General features: G+C 42.0%; 1 protein-coding gene across 1 annotated transcript in view; it reads left to right on the top strand.

Annotated features, from left to right (window-relative positions):
* The window catches only part of LOC139368305 (actin-binding LIM protein 1-like), a 132,862-nt gene that overhangs the window by 33,732 nt on the left and 84,649 nt on the right, over nt 1-14,481 (top strand). The gene's annotated exons all lie outside the window — the stretch shown is intronic.

Raw genomic sequence — 14,481 nt, 5'->3', positions numbered from 1 at the left:
GCTATTCTGCTATTCCAAGGATGTGTAACCGAGGTGAGATACCACGAGTGGACACAGAATACCAACTGGGATGGATCCTGAAGCAAATGTGGCTTACCAGTGAACCTCTGGGTTTTCATCCTTAATCTCAGAAGTTTCTATCCATGACTGATGCAACCCGAAAAGCACTAAAGACAGAGTTAATGAGTACTTGCGGTCACAGAGAAAGTCTGGACATGGCCTGCTCTCCCTTATGTAAGGAATTAGGCACTTTACCAGGTTTATTACAGTATGTACAGTCGTGGCCAAACGTTTTGAGAATTACACAAATATAAATTTTCACAAAGTCTGCTGCCTCAGTTTGTATGATGGCAATTTGCATATACTCCAGAATGTAATTAAGAGTGATCAGGTGAATTCTTTGCCAGTCCTGTCTGGTCCAGCGACGGTGGGTTTGTGCCCATAGGCAACGTTGTTGCCAGTGATGTCTGGTGAGGACCTGCCTTACAACAGGCCTACCAGCCCTCAGTCTGGGCCTCTCTCAGCCTATTGCAGACAGTCTGAGCACTGATAGAGGGATTGTGCGTTCCTGGTGTAACTCAGGCAGTTGTTGTTGCCATCCTGTACCTGTCCCACAGGTGTGATGTTCAGATGTACCGATCCTGTGCAGGTGTTGTTACACGTGGTCTGCCACTGCGAGGATGATCAGCTGTCCGTCCTGTCTCCCTGTAGCGCGTCTTAGGCGTCTCACAGTACGGACATCGCAATTTATTGCCCTGGCCACATCTGCCGTCCTCATCCCTCCTTGCAGCATGCCTAAGGCATGTTCACACATCTTTCTTCTGGTGCTTTTTAGAGTCAGTAGAAAGGCCTGTTTAGTGTCCTGAATGTTCATAACTGACCTTAATTGCCCACCGTCTGTCTGTAAGCTGTTAGTGTCTTCACGACCTTTCCACAGGTGCGCGTTCATTAATTGTTTATGGTTCATTGAACAATCATGGGAAACAGTGTTTAAACTCTTTACAATGAAGATCTGTGAAGTTATTTGGATTTTTACGAATTATCTTTGAAAGGACAGGGTCCTAAAAAAGGGACGTTTCTTTTTTCGCTGAGTTTATTTTCATAAACTGTTTAATTTTACTAGGCAAGTCAGTTAAGAACAAATTCTTATTTTCAATGACGGCCTAGGAACAGTGGGGCAGAACGACAGATTTTTATCTTGTCAACTCAGAGATTCGATCTTGCAACCTTTCGGTTACTAGTCCAATGCTCTAACCACTAGAATACCCTGCAGCCCCCATTGAATGAAATGATTTTATGGGTGAACACTTTGTGTCTGTCTTGTATGTTCTGTATCTTATATATATTTTCAGTGGAGTGTCCCAAACACAACTCAAGGGTCCTGTTTTTCTGCTAGGCTCCATAGGAAGCAGTCTTTTCAGTCTCAGACTTTAAAAAAACAGTGGAGTGAAAATATGCTAATTAGAACATTTCCTTTTAATTTTTGGCGTTATCATATTCCCAATCCATTTTGAAAACACTACTACTATTTTGTGCATTTTAGAAAGAATGCTCTCAGACAAAAAGGGTTGACCCAGAAAAAGGGTTATCAGAGAACCCTTTTTCTGGGTCATCCCTTTTTGTCTGAGAGCATTCTTTCTAAAATGCACAAAATAGTAGTAGTGTTTTCAAAATGGATAGCCGAAGAACCCTTTATGGTTTTAAGTAACTCCTTTTTTCTAAGAGAGTAGCAAATAGGAAGTTAAAGCTGGAGGTCCCCAAACAGGATGAGAGTGGAGGCTTCATCAGCCATTTCCCTCTCCTTCCATCAATAACACACACTGATATTGCCTGTGCACACGTAATGGGAAAATGTGTCCCCGGGGTGATAAACATTTGGCCTTCTCCAGTTCCCTGTTCATCATCTCCAGCCTTTATTATTGCATACGCGGAGGCTTCCTTTAAACGGGTGAAGGTGAGGGTTGGGGTTGTGGTAGGTGGTTTGTATGGCAGAAGGCAGCCTCCGTCTCAGTGTGATGAGCCTGGGAATGCTCCAGTGGTTATTGTTCCCCTACGAGCATGGATTTGGGGGCTACGCCTGTCTGTTGTCTTGTATCAGTCCTAAAGCACTGCAGGCTGTGTGCTGTGAGTGTGAGGGGAGGCCTGGGTGATGATCAGGGCCACGTTCATTAGGCAGACCCTGTGGGACCATGCAAATAGTACTTCCTAAATAGAGTGGACATGACTCCTTAATCTAGGTAACATATTTATATCTGAATGTTATACAATGTTCTGCCCTGCTGAACGTGCCCAGTGTACATAGTCCCGTCTATCCTTTGATCTTCCAGTGATGAGGCAGTACAGCTCTCTGATCTGATCTTACAGTCACATCCTCTATAGACTAAGATATCAATGCAGTAGTTTATAGTCTAGAGGGTAGAGTGTGCTGTAGTGTTATGATAGTGGCTGCTACTGAGCAATTTCTCAGTAAGAGCATGGTATAAACAGTTAGACTTACTTTAGGGATAGCACCGTCACAATATTGGGCTTTCCCTGCATATTCACTATTCCTGAGGTAATATTGTCACAGTTGGTTAAATCTCAGAACCCAGAACCAAACCTTGCAAGACTCTTCAGTTGGTTTGGAGTATTCATTAATCCTTAGTTCCAGTAAGGTGCTGTTTAGTTAAATACCAGTGCTGAGGTGCCATGTCACATTGAGAGTGCTGAGTACTGAGCCCTCACCACCACTGCTGTTAGTCTCAGTTCACTGCCACTTTTGTCTAACACCTTTGTCATTTAGGGATAACCACATCTCTGTGGGAATCATATTGGGAACATGAGGGAGACAGACGCCCTCCCTCCTGTGTCTCTCTCTCTCTCTTTTGTTCTCACTTCCTCTCCCTCTCATGCTCTCTCCCTCCCTCTGCCCACGCTCAATTGCTCCTTTCTTTTGCCTTCATTTCTAATCCCATCTCTTAAACCATGAATGGGTGTGATCTCTCTCTTACAATGTCATCCCCACTACTTTAAATTCAGATCCAGACCCACCTGGAATAGATTTCTGTCAAGTCATGAATATTCCTGAAGTGTGTTGTAGCATATGAAACACAGAATTACAGTGTCTTTGTGACATTTCATTTGGGATGGATTGACAGCATTTGTTGAACATGTTCCTACATCAGAAACTGAAGGAAAAGTGAATGTTTGCTCAAGGTTTTCTGAAGGTGTTCCTTTGTCAGAAACAATTCGAAACGAATCACTTAGAGAAACACAACACACCTCCACATTCAAATGTGGAGGTGTGTTGTGTTTCTCTAAGTGATTCGTATCTGTTGTGATAGTTCCCTGGCTTATTACACAGAGAATGCCTGGTAATTCATCCTACAGGTATAATGGAAACAATGGACAATGCAGCATCAGCATCAGCAGTTCATTTTGGACAGAACAGAGGCATTTATCCCGCTTATACCTCATTTGCCAAATAAAACAATATGAAAGCACACATTTACTGGTAGAAATATACACTTGAAGTCGGAAGTTTACATACACTTAGGTTGGAGTCATTAAAACTCGTTTTTCAACCACTCCACATATTTCTTGTTAACAAACTATAGTTTTGGCAAGTTGGTTAGGACATCTACTTTGTGCATGACACAAGTCATTTTTCCAATAATTGTTTACAGACAGATTATTTCACTTTTAATTCACTGTATCACAATTCCAGTGGGTAAGAAGTTTATATACACTAAGTTGACTGTGCCTTTAAACAGCTTGGAAAATTCCAGAAAATTATGTCATGGCTTCTGATAGGCTAATTGACATCATTTGAGTCAATTGGAGGTGTACATGTGGATGTATTGCAAGTCCTACCTTCAAACTCAGTGCCTCTTTGCTTGACATCATGGGAAAATCAAAAGAAATTAGCCATGACCTCAGAAAAAAAATTGTAGACCTCCACAAGTCTGGTTCATCCTTAGGAGCAATTTCAAAACGCCTGAAGGTACCATGTTCATCTGCACAATCAATAGTACGCAAGTATAAACACCATCGGACCACGCAGTTATCATACCGCTCAGGAAGGAGACCTGCGGGCTCTCCACTGCAGCCAACGTGAGTAAAACATTTAAACATGTTAACCCTCGCAAGGCGGCCGGCCGAGACGGCATCCCAGCCGCGTCCTCAGAGCATGCGCAGACCAGCTGGCTGGTGTGTTTTACAGACATATTCAATCAATCCTTATCCCAGTCTGCTGTTCCCACATGCTTCAAGAGGCCACCATTGTTCCTGTTCCCAAGAAAGCGAAGGTAACTGAAATAAATGACTATCATTTAGCACTCACTTCCGTCATCATGAAGTGCTTTGAGAGACTAGTCAAGGACCATATCCCCTCCACCCTACCTGACATGCTAGACCCACTCCAATTTGCTTACCGCCCCAATAGGTCCACAGACGACGCAATCACACTGCACACTGCCCTAACCCATCTGGACAAGAGGAATACCTATGTAAGAATGCTGTTCATCGACTACAGCTCAGCATTTAACACCATAGTACCCTCCAAACTCGACCCCGCCCTGTGCAACTGGGTCCTGGACTTCCTGACGGGCAACCCCCAGGTGGTGAGGGTAGGTAACAATATCTCCGTCTCAGTGTGCACCCACAAGGGTGCGTTCTCTGCCCTCTCCTGTACTCCCTGTTCACCCATGACTGCGTGGCCATGCACGCCTCCAACTCAATCATCAAGTTTGCAGTCGACACTACAGTGGTAGGCTTGATTACCAACAACGACGAGATGGCCTACAGGGTGGAGGTGAGGGCCCTCGGAGTGTGGTGTTAGGAAAATAACCTCACACTCAATGTCAACTAAACAAAGGAGATGATCGTGGACTTCAGGAAACAGCAGAGGGAGCAGCCCCCTATCCACATTGACGGGACAGTAGTGGAGAAGGTGGAAAGTTTTTTAAGTTCCTCGGTGTCTGCATCATGGACAAACTGAAACGAATCACCCACACAGAAGTAGTGGTGAAGAAGGCAGTGAAGAAGCATGTATGAGCCTCTATGTATTAACATTTCAACTGACTCAAATTGCTGTACATTATTTCCGCACATTATTTTGAGCACAATTCGCTATTGCCTCATCCACCATTGCCTGTAGGTATGGTGACCAGTAGCCTTGCTTTTTAATCTTTCTTATCACCTCCCCCTTGTGCAATGGTCCAACCCATGCCCATCAGTAATAAGCTAATTAAGCAATATAGTAGGTGCCACTATGTCCCCTTCATGGGATCTCCAAAATCCCCTGTCATCTTTGGTTGCCCCTCTTTGGTGCCACATGGATTGCTGTTAAAATTGGAATTGTGCATTTAGATGCCTTTTTCGCCGCTTCATCAGTCACATTAATTCCCTTAAACAACAAAGTCATTTCCTTTTTTATTTTCCTGGCATTTTACTATCGCTAGTCTGGTAGGATACATCAATGCCATCATTTATTTATTTTTCTATTTCACCTTTATTTAACCAGGTAGGCTAGTTGAGAACAAGTTCTCATTTGCAACTGCGACCTGGCCAAGATAAAGCATAGCAATTCTACACATACAACAACACAGAGTTACACATGGAATAAACAAAACATACAGTCAATAGTACAGTAGAAAAAAGAAAACAAAAAGTCTATATACAGTGATTGCAAATGAGGTAAGATTAGGGAGTTAAGGCAATACATAGGCCATGGTGGCGAAGTAATTACAATATAGCAATTAAACACTGGAATGGTAGATGTGCAGAAGATGAATGTGCAAGTAGAGATACTGGGGTGCAAAGGAGCAAGATAAATAAATAAATAAATAAATACAGTATGGGGATGAGGTAGATAGATGGGCTGTTTACAGGTGCAGTGATCTGCGAGCTGCTCTGACAGCTGGTGCTTAAAGCTAGTGAGGGAGATATGAGTCTCCAGCTTTAGTGATATTTGCAGTTAGTTCCAGTCATTGGCAGCAGAGAACTGGAAGGAAAGGCGACCAAAGGAGGTATTGGCTTTGGGGGTGACCAGTGAGATGTAGCACGCACTCCAGCAGGTATGAGTGGGTGCTGCTATGGTGACCAATGAGCTGAGATAAGGCGGGGTTTTACCTAGCAGAGACTTGTAGATAACCTGTAGCCAGTGGGTTTGGCGACGAGTATGAAGCGAGGGCCAACCAACAAGAGTGTACAGGTCGCAATGGTGGGTAGTATATGAGGCTTTGGTGACAAAACGGATGGCACTGTGATAGACTGCATCCAATCTGTTGAGTAGAGTGTTGGAGGCTATTTTATAGATGACATTGCCGAAGTTGAGGATCGGTAGGATGGTCAGTTTTATGAGGGTATGTTTGGCAGCATGAGTGAAGGATGCTTTGTAGCGATATAAAAAGCCAATTCTAAATTAAATTTTGATGAGATGCTTAATGTGAGTCTGGAAGGAGAGTTTACAGTCTAACCAGACACCTAGGTATTTGTAGTTGTCCACGTATTCTATGTCAGAGCCATCCAGAGTAGGGATGCTGGACGGGCGGGCAGGTGCGGGCAGTGATCGATTAAATAGCATGCATTTAGTCAGTGGTGGGCCGTCAGGGCCAGCAAGGCCTTCTCTGCTGGCCTAAACATCATCAGAATATACTTTTTTTTAAATATATTTTCCCACAAATATGTATTAAATTATTCCTCAGAGTAAGAGTTATACTCTTCATTTCATAGCTTTCCTCTTGGTTGCACTGCTTCCAGCCCCAGGTTGAGATTTGGAGGGCTGGTCTTTATCTTTTATCCAATCATATTCAGCCATTATGTGTTGCCAGGGGTCTAAAATCTGCCCTCAGGCCTTCAGAATCAACAGTGTGGGCGCTTGTAGCTTAAAGTGAATGGAAATAAACAATTTAGTGTCAACCAATCAGCTTTAGAGTTGGCTATTGTACGCCTGCTGGCTGGCTCCAGTGTTACACAGCATGCACGTCTTTTGATTGGATTACCAATATTGAGAGGCAAGTCCTATGGGCAGGTCTATGCAGAACCTCAGAACTAGGAAACTGAGTTTGATAAACAAATTAATTTGCGTACTACTAAGCTGTTTTTTTCAACCCACAATGGCGGAAGGAGGAGAAGATATCGATTTGGTCGAGGATATAATTATAACGCCATTCTCAAGATAAACTTTTCAAGAAAAGTTAGACATTGTAAGGAGAGGTCGGCCGACGCCGACGCTACAAAGCCTGTCACAGGCGGGAAAGGGGTTCGTTCGCCACTTTCAAAGTTCCAACTACGAGCGCTATCAATGGCTCACAGGCTCCGAGAAGCACTGCAAACTGTACTGCTGGGAATGCCTATTATTACAATTGAGCAAGAGAGGCGCAGGTTCAGTCAAATCTACGAAGACAGAGCGCATCTCAAGTTCACCCAGCGCACGCAGAGGCTCAGCACAAGGAGACCCTCGCACATACTACCAACAACACCACAGCAATATTCTGGACAACATTCTTTGCCAGATACGAAACAGGTTTCAAGACCATGAAAAATGTATGTTTCTCTCCCTCCTGGACCCCCAGCACTTTCAGACCTACCGGAAAAAATTCCCGCAAACAGCCTTCTCCAGCTTAATAGAGAGTCACAGGACAGGAACACTGGAACACAGGAACACTGTTCGACCTATCCAAGCTAAAAACAGAACTGACTGTAATGTATGCTATGACTGATTTTGAAGGGAAAAGTCCCTCTGATCTCCTTGATTTCCTTAAGCAGAAAAATCTGAATGAGGACATGGGGCAACTTTACACATTGGCATGTGTGACAGTGACTATCCCTGTGTCCACGGCTTCTGTCGAGCGGTCATTCTCGACCTTAAAGCGAATCAAAACGTATTCCAGAAATGCTACTGGACAGACTCGGCTTTCAGCATTAGCCTCCATGTCGATAGAAAAGGACTTATTGGTGAAACTAAAACGCACAGATAGACTGTACAACAGAGTCATTGAAGTCTTCTTGAGGAAAGAAAGGGGGATGGATTTTGTGTTCAAATAATCAGTCTTTGGTGAGTAGGCATACAATACATTAAATTTTTTATTAAATGTGTATGTATGTTTCACATTTTATTTAGTTAATATTAAATAGCCTATATATTAACAAAATCAAATGGCAAATAGCCTATGTTGCAAATTATTTGTTTTCTTTCTTTTATTTTCTGTGAATAGTTATGTGTCTTTATCATCACGGTGAAACTGCTTTGGGTGCGACGCAACGCCTGGTTATACTGCGTTTCTGTCTAAATGTATAGTGTCCAGAGCCATGGCATCATAATGATGGTAATAAGAGGGATTCATTCGGGTGGGACTGTGTAGGACCACACTGAAGGCCCAGGCCCACGGCACGCCACTGCATTTAGTATTACTTGCATTTAAGAGCATTTGGAGGCCACGGAAGGAGAGTTGTCTGGCATTTAACCTCGTCTGGAGCTTAGTTAACACAGTGTCCAAAGAGGAGCCAGAAGTATACAGAATGGTGTCGTCTGCATAGAGGTGGATCAGAGAATCACCAGAAGCAAGAGCGACAACATTGATGTATACAGAGAAGAGAGTCGGCCCGAGAATTGAACCCTGTGGCACCCCCATAGAGACTGCCAGAGGTCCGGACAACAGGCCCTCGGATTGGACACACTGAACTCTATCAGAGAAGTAGTTGGTAAACCAGGCGAGGCAATCATTTGAGAAACCAAGGCTGTCGAGTCTGCCAATAAGAATGTGGTGATTAACAGAGTCGAAAGCCTTTGCCAGGTCGATGAATACGGCTGTACAGTAATGTCGCGGCTGTTATGATATCGTTTAGGACCTTGAGCGTGACTGAGGTGCACCCATGACCAGCTCTGAATCCAGATTGCATAGTGGAGAAAGTACGGTGAGATTCGAAATGGTCGGTAATCTGTTTGTTAACTTGGCTTTCAAAGACCTTAGAAAGACAGGGTAGGATAGATATAGGTCTGTAGGAGTTTGGGTCTAGAGTGTCACCCCCTTTGAAGAGGGGGATGACTGTGGCAGCTTTCCAATCTTTGGGAATCTCAGACGATATGAAAGAGAGGTTGAACAGGCTAGTAATAGGGCTTGCAACAATTTTGGCAGATAATTTTAGAAAGAGAGGGTCCAGATTGTCTAGCCCGGTCCAAATTTTGCAGCTCTTTCAGAACATCAGCTATCTGGATTTGGGTGAAGGAGAAATGGTGGGGGCCTGGGGGGTTGCTGTGGAGGGTGCCGGGCAGTTGACCGGAGTAGGGGTAGCCAGGTGGAAAGCATGGCCAGCCGTAGAGACGACATGCTTATTGAAATTCTCAATTATAGTGTATTTATCGGTGAGGACAGTGTTTCCTAGCATCAGAGCAGTGGGCAGCTGGGAGGAGGTGATCTTATTCTCCATGGACTTTACTGTGTCCCAGAACGTTTTTGAGTTTGTACTACAGGATGCAAATTTCTGTTTGAAAAAGCTAGCCTTAGCTATCTGAACCTGTCTAGGACAGTAGAACCCCCCCGCAGCAGCCAGTGAATTTGCAGGGCACCAAATTCAAAACAACAAAAATTTCATAATTAAAATTCCTCAAGCATACAAGTATTTCACACCATTTTAAAGATCAAATTCTCGTTAATCCAGCCACAGTGTCTGATTTCAAAAAGGATTTACAGCGAAAGCACCACAAATGATTATGTTAGGTCACCACCAAGCCACAGAAAAACACAGCCATTTTTTCCAGCCAAAGAGAGGAGTCACAAAAAGCAGAAATAGAGAGAAAACCAATCACTAACCTTTGATGTTCATCAGAAGACACTCATAGGACTTCATGTTACACAATACATGTATGTTTTGTTTGATAAAGTTCATATTTATATAAAAAAATCTGAGTTTACATTGTCGCGTTACGTTCAGTAGTTCTAAAACATGCGTTGATATTGCAGAGAGCCACATCAATTTACAGAAATACTCATAATTAACATTGATAAAGATACAACTATTATACATGGAACTTTAGATTAACTTCTCCTTAATGCAAGATTTCAAAAAAACTTTACGGAGAAAGCAAACTATGCAATAATCTGAGTACAGCCTTTAGACAACAAAGCAGCCAAAAAGATATTGGGTATTCAACATTACTCAGAAATAGCATTTTAAATATTCACTTACCTTTGGAATCCCAGTTCCACCATAAATGTTTTGATTTGTTCGATAATGTCCATCAGTTATGTCCAAATATCTTCTTTTGTTAGGGCGTTTGGTAAACAAATCCAAAAGCGCGTTCAGGTCACGCCGAACGTCGGATGAAAAGTTCAAATAGTTCCATGAATTCCCGTAGAAACATGCCAACCTAAGTATGGAATCAATTTTTAGGATGTTGTTAACATAAAACTTCATTAATGTTCCAACCGGACAATTCCTTTGTCTGTACAAATGAAGTGGAACGTAACTACCTTTCACGTGAGCGCGCCAGACCGAGGCTGTGCACTCTGCCAGACCACTCACTTAAAGAGCCCTTATGAGCTCCTACTTTAGAGTAGAATCCTCAAAACAGGTTCTAAATACTGTTGACATCTAGTGGAAGCCTTGGGAAGTGAAACATAACTAATATCACCATGTATATTCAATGGGGGCTGAGTTGAAAAACTACAAACCTCAGATTTCCCACTTCCTGGTTGGATTTTGTCTCAGGTTTTCACCTGCCATATGAGTTCTGTTATACTCACAGGCATCATTCAAATAGTTTTAGAAACTTCAGAGTGTGTTCTATCCAATAATAATAATAATATGCATATATTAGCATCTGGGACAGAGTAGGAGGCAGTTCACTCTGGGCACGCTATTCATCCAAAAGTGAAAATGCTGCCCCCTATCCCAAAAAGGTTAATTGCCTGTGTATATTTGTTCCTAACCTCCCTGAAAAGTTGCATATCACGGGGGCTATTCGATGCTAATGCAGAACGCCACAGGATGTTTTTGTGCTGGTCAAGGGCAGACAGGTCTGGAGTGAACCAAGGGCTATATCTATTCCTAGTTCTACATTTTTTTAATTTATCAATTTCATTTATGTCATTAATTTTACCATTTGTACGTGATGTTGTATGGGGGTTCCATCACTTTTCTTAAATCCTCTTTGTTTCCACACAGCTCCAAATAAGTGGCAAACTCCATGTGCATAGGCTGAGTCAGTGTCTATGTTTACTGTTGCAGTGTGTGCAAACATGGTCAAGAACTACAGGAAACGTATGATCTCTGTAATTGCAAACAAAGGTTTCTGTACCAAATATTAAGTTCTGCTTTTCTGATGTATCAAATACTTATGTCATGCAATAAAATGAATTACTTAAAAATCATACAATGTGATTTTCTGGATTTTTGTTTTAGATTCCGTCTCTCACAGTTGAGGTGTACCTATGAAAAAAATTACAGAGCTCTACATACTTTGTAAGTAGGAAAACCTGCAAAATCGGCAGTGTATCAAATAATTGTTCTCCCCACTGTACGTATTTACTCCCTATTTTCATTTTTTGTGCTATTCCCTTATTAAAACACCTTATCTTGTTCTTTATATTACTCCCTATAGATCCAGGGCTAAAAACGTTAACGATCTCTTCAAGCCATAACATTTAGATTTTTATTTATATATTTTTCTTTCTCTATTATTGTACTTGGACTATTGGTAATTACCCATTTATCGTTTTTTATAATTGTTCTCTCTTTTTGAGTATATTCTTACTTACAATTTCTATAGACTGTATATTCATCCACTTAGCAGTACACAATTTAATGGTCTCACCAGGCAATCGCTAATATCGTCTCAACATTTATTACGAAGTTACTATATTGTTCATGTATTTGACAATTTCTCCTAACTGTTCAAACTTCTAGTATCATATTCCTTCAATGGGTATTTATGTACCTGTCATGCCCTGACCTTAGATATCTCTGTTTTCTTTATATTTTGGCTAGGTCAGGGTGTGACTAATGGGGGTACGCTAGTTTTTTGTATTGTCTAGGGTTTTTGTATTGTCTATGGTTTTTGTATGTTTAGGGTTTTGTAGGTCTAGGGGTTTTTGTATTCTATGTTGGCCTGATATGGTTCCCAATCAGAGACAGCTGTTTCTCGTTGTCTCTGATTGGGGATCATATTTAGGGAGCCATTTCCCTTTGGTGTTTGTGGGATCTTGTCTATGTGTAGTTGCCTGTCAGCACTTGTTTGTATAGCTTCACGTTTTGTTATTTTGTTAGTTTGTTCAGTGTTCATTCTTTTAATAAATTAAAATGTACGCTGCGCCTTGGTCTCATTGACGCGACAAACGTGACAGTACCAATCACATTCACTTCCCCTAGTGCAGAACTGGTTGCGTCCCCTTCGTCAGACCAAGAGAGGCACGCAACCTTTTGTCCCACAACAGCAGAGAACTGTCACACTCACGTTCACGCTTTCCTAAGCGACCTGAGTATACCGGATTTGCATTTATTTAATTAATTATCGATACACTCCCTCAACACGATACGTAATCTAATAGTATTTCTCTTACACTTTCCTAAGTGATTTTTCACGTTTTCCTAAGCGACACTTTCCTAAATGATCTTTCACCTGAGTATACAGGATTTTAATTTGCCATTTCCAATTCACTTTCTGGCTGTCCTCATTGATTCACTTCCACGACACGATAAGCGCTCTTTAATTTTATTCGACCATGCATATGGACAATTGTCACCTCAAACTAGATTGAACAGACCTGTCAACAGGGCAGACAGATAACTTGAAAAAGACCGATCACCCTCCCCAGCTGAGTGACTGCGTGAGCCAGACAAATTGAATGACCCGCTGACAAGGACCAATTGAATCAGACAAATGGGCTGAGTTTGCGCGCAACTCACACAGGTCTAATCAAACATATCCCGGCCAAACAAAATCAGACAACATAGTCACGACTTAACCAGTCTGAACAACTGGTCAGATGAACCATCTGAACAAATCAGATGAATAACCCCACCCAACTGAACCAGTCAAAACAGATGGTGCACACAACTCTCCCTCTCCAATGGTCATACACAAATTACTATACTTATATTCACGGTTGCAAGCTCAAAAGCTGTATTTTACCCCCAATATTTAGCATGCATTTCATTGAACTCAAAAGTTCCCAATATTTATTTGGTTCGTCAAATTGGGAGAGACCTCCTCGGTGACCTACCTCTGAGGTGTGTTCAAATAGACTTTTATTAATCAATATAACAAAAACTGAGCTAATTCATGAAGTAACTCCCTTCCAGTCTTGGCACAGGCTTCTTATACATTTATCCTCCTTGCGTCATACTCATAGTAAATCCTCTTAATGGCTCATCACCTCTGGCATTTAGCCACTGTTATCATATTGCCTTCATATTAGGACATTGAACCTGTAGAGTCACAGAAATAGTTTCATGCATGTAGGAACATAGTAACAGACCTTGGCCCTCTACAAGAATAACCAATACATGCCATCATGCTAACTCCTCTGAAAGGGACACCCCTGTTCTGGAAAAAAAACAAGAGGTATAACCATAGCAACAGCACATAGTTGGCCATAACAGTTACAGGAATAACAACATTTGTGTCCAACCGCCAGGTCTAATGGTGTCTAATGACCCAGAGCACAAAACTAGTGCACTAGTTTTTCTGGCTCCTTCTGAAATAAATAATTGCAACATACAGTGCCTTGCGAAAGTATTCTGCCCCTTTGAACTTTGCGACCTTTTGCCACATTTCAGGCTTCAAACATAAAGATATAAAACTGTATTTTTTTGTGAAGAATCAACAACAAGTGGGACACAATCATGAAGTGGAACGACATTTATTGGATATTTCAAACTTTTTTAACAAATCAAAAACTGAAAAATTGGGCGTGCAAAATTATTCAGCCCCCTTAAGTTAATACTTTGTAGCGCCACCTTTTTCTGCAATTACAGCTGTAAGTCGCTTGGGGTATGTCTCTATCAGTTTTGCACATCGAGAGACTGAATTTTTTTCCCATTCCTCCTTGCAAAACAGCTCGAGCTCAATGAGGTTGGATGGAGAGCATTTGTGAACAGCAGTTTTCAGTTCTTTCCACAGATTCTCGATTGGATTCAGGTCTGTACTTTGACTTGGCCATTCTAACACCTGGATATGTTTATTTTTGAACCATTCCATTGTAGATTTTGCTTTATGTTTTGGATCATTGTCTTGTTGGAAGACAAATCTCCGTCCCAGTCTCAGGTCTTTTGCAGACTCCATCAGGTTTTCTTCCAGAATGGTACTGTATTTGGCTCCATCCATCTTCCCATCAATTTTAACCATCTTCCCTGTCCCTGCTGAAGAAAAGCAGGCCCAAACCATGATGCTGCCACCACCATGTTTGACAGTGGGGATGGTGTGTTCAGCTGTGTTGCTTTTACGCCAAACATAACGTTTTGCATTGTTGCCAAAAAGTTCAATTTTGGTTTCATCTG

The sequence above is a fragment of the Oncorhynchus clarkii genome, chromosome 16, assembly GCF_045791955.1.
Source record: "Oncorhynchus clarkii lewisi isolate Uvic-CL-2024 chromosome 16, UVic_Ocla_1.0, whole genome shotgun sequence".
NCBI lineage: Eukaryota > Metazoa > Chordata > Actinopteri > Salmoniformes > Salmonidae > Oncorhynchus > Oncorhynchus clarkii.
This window is presented reverse-complemented; position numbering and strand designations above follow the sequence as displayed.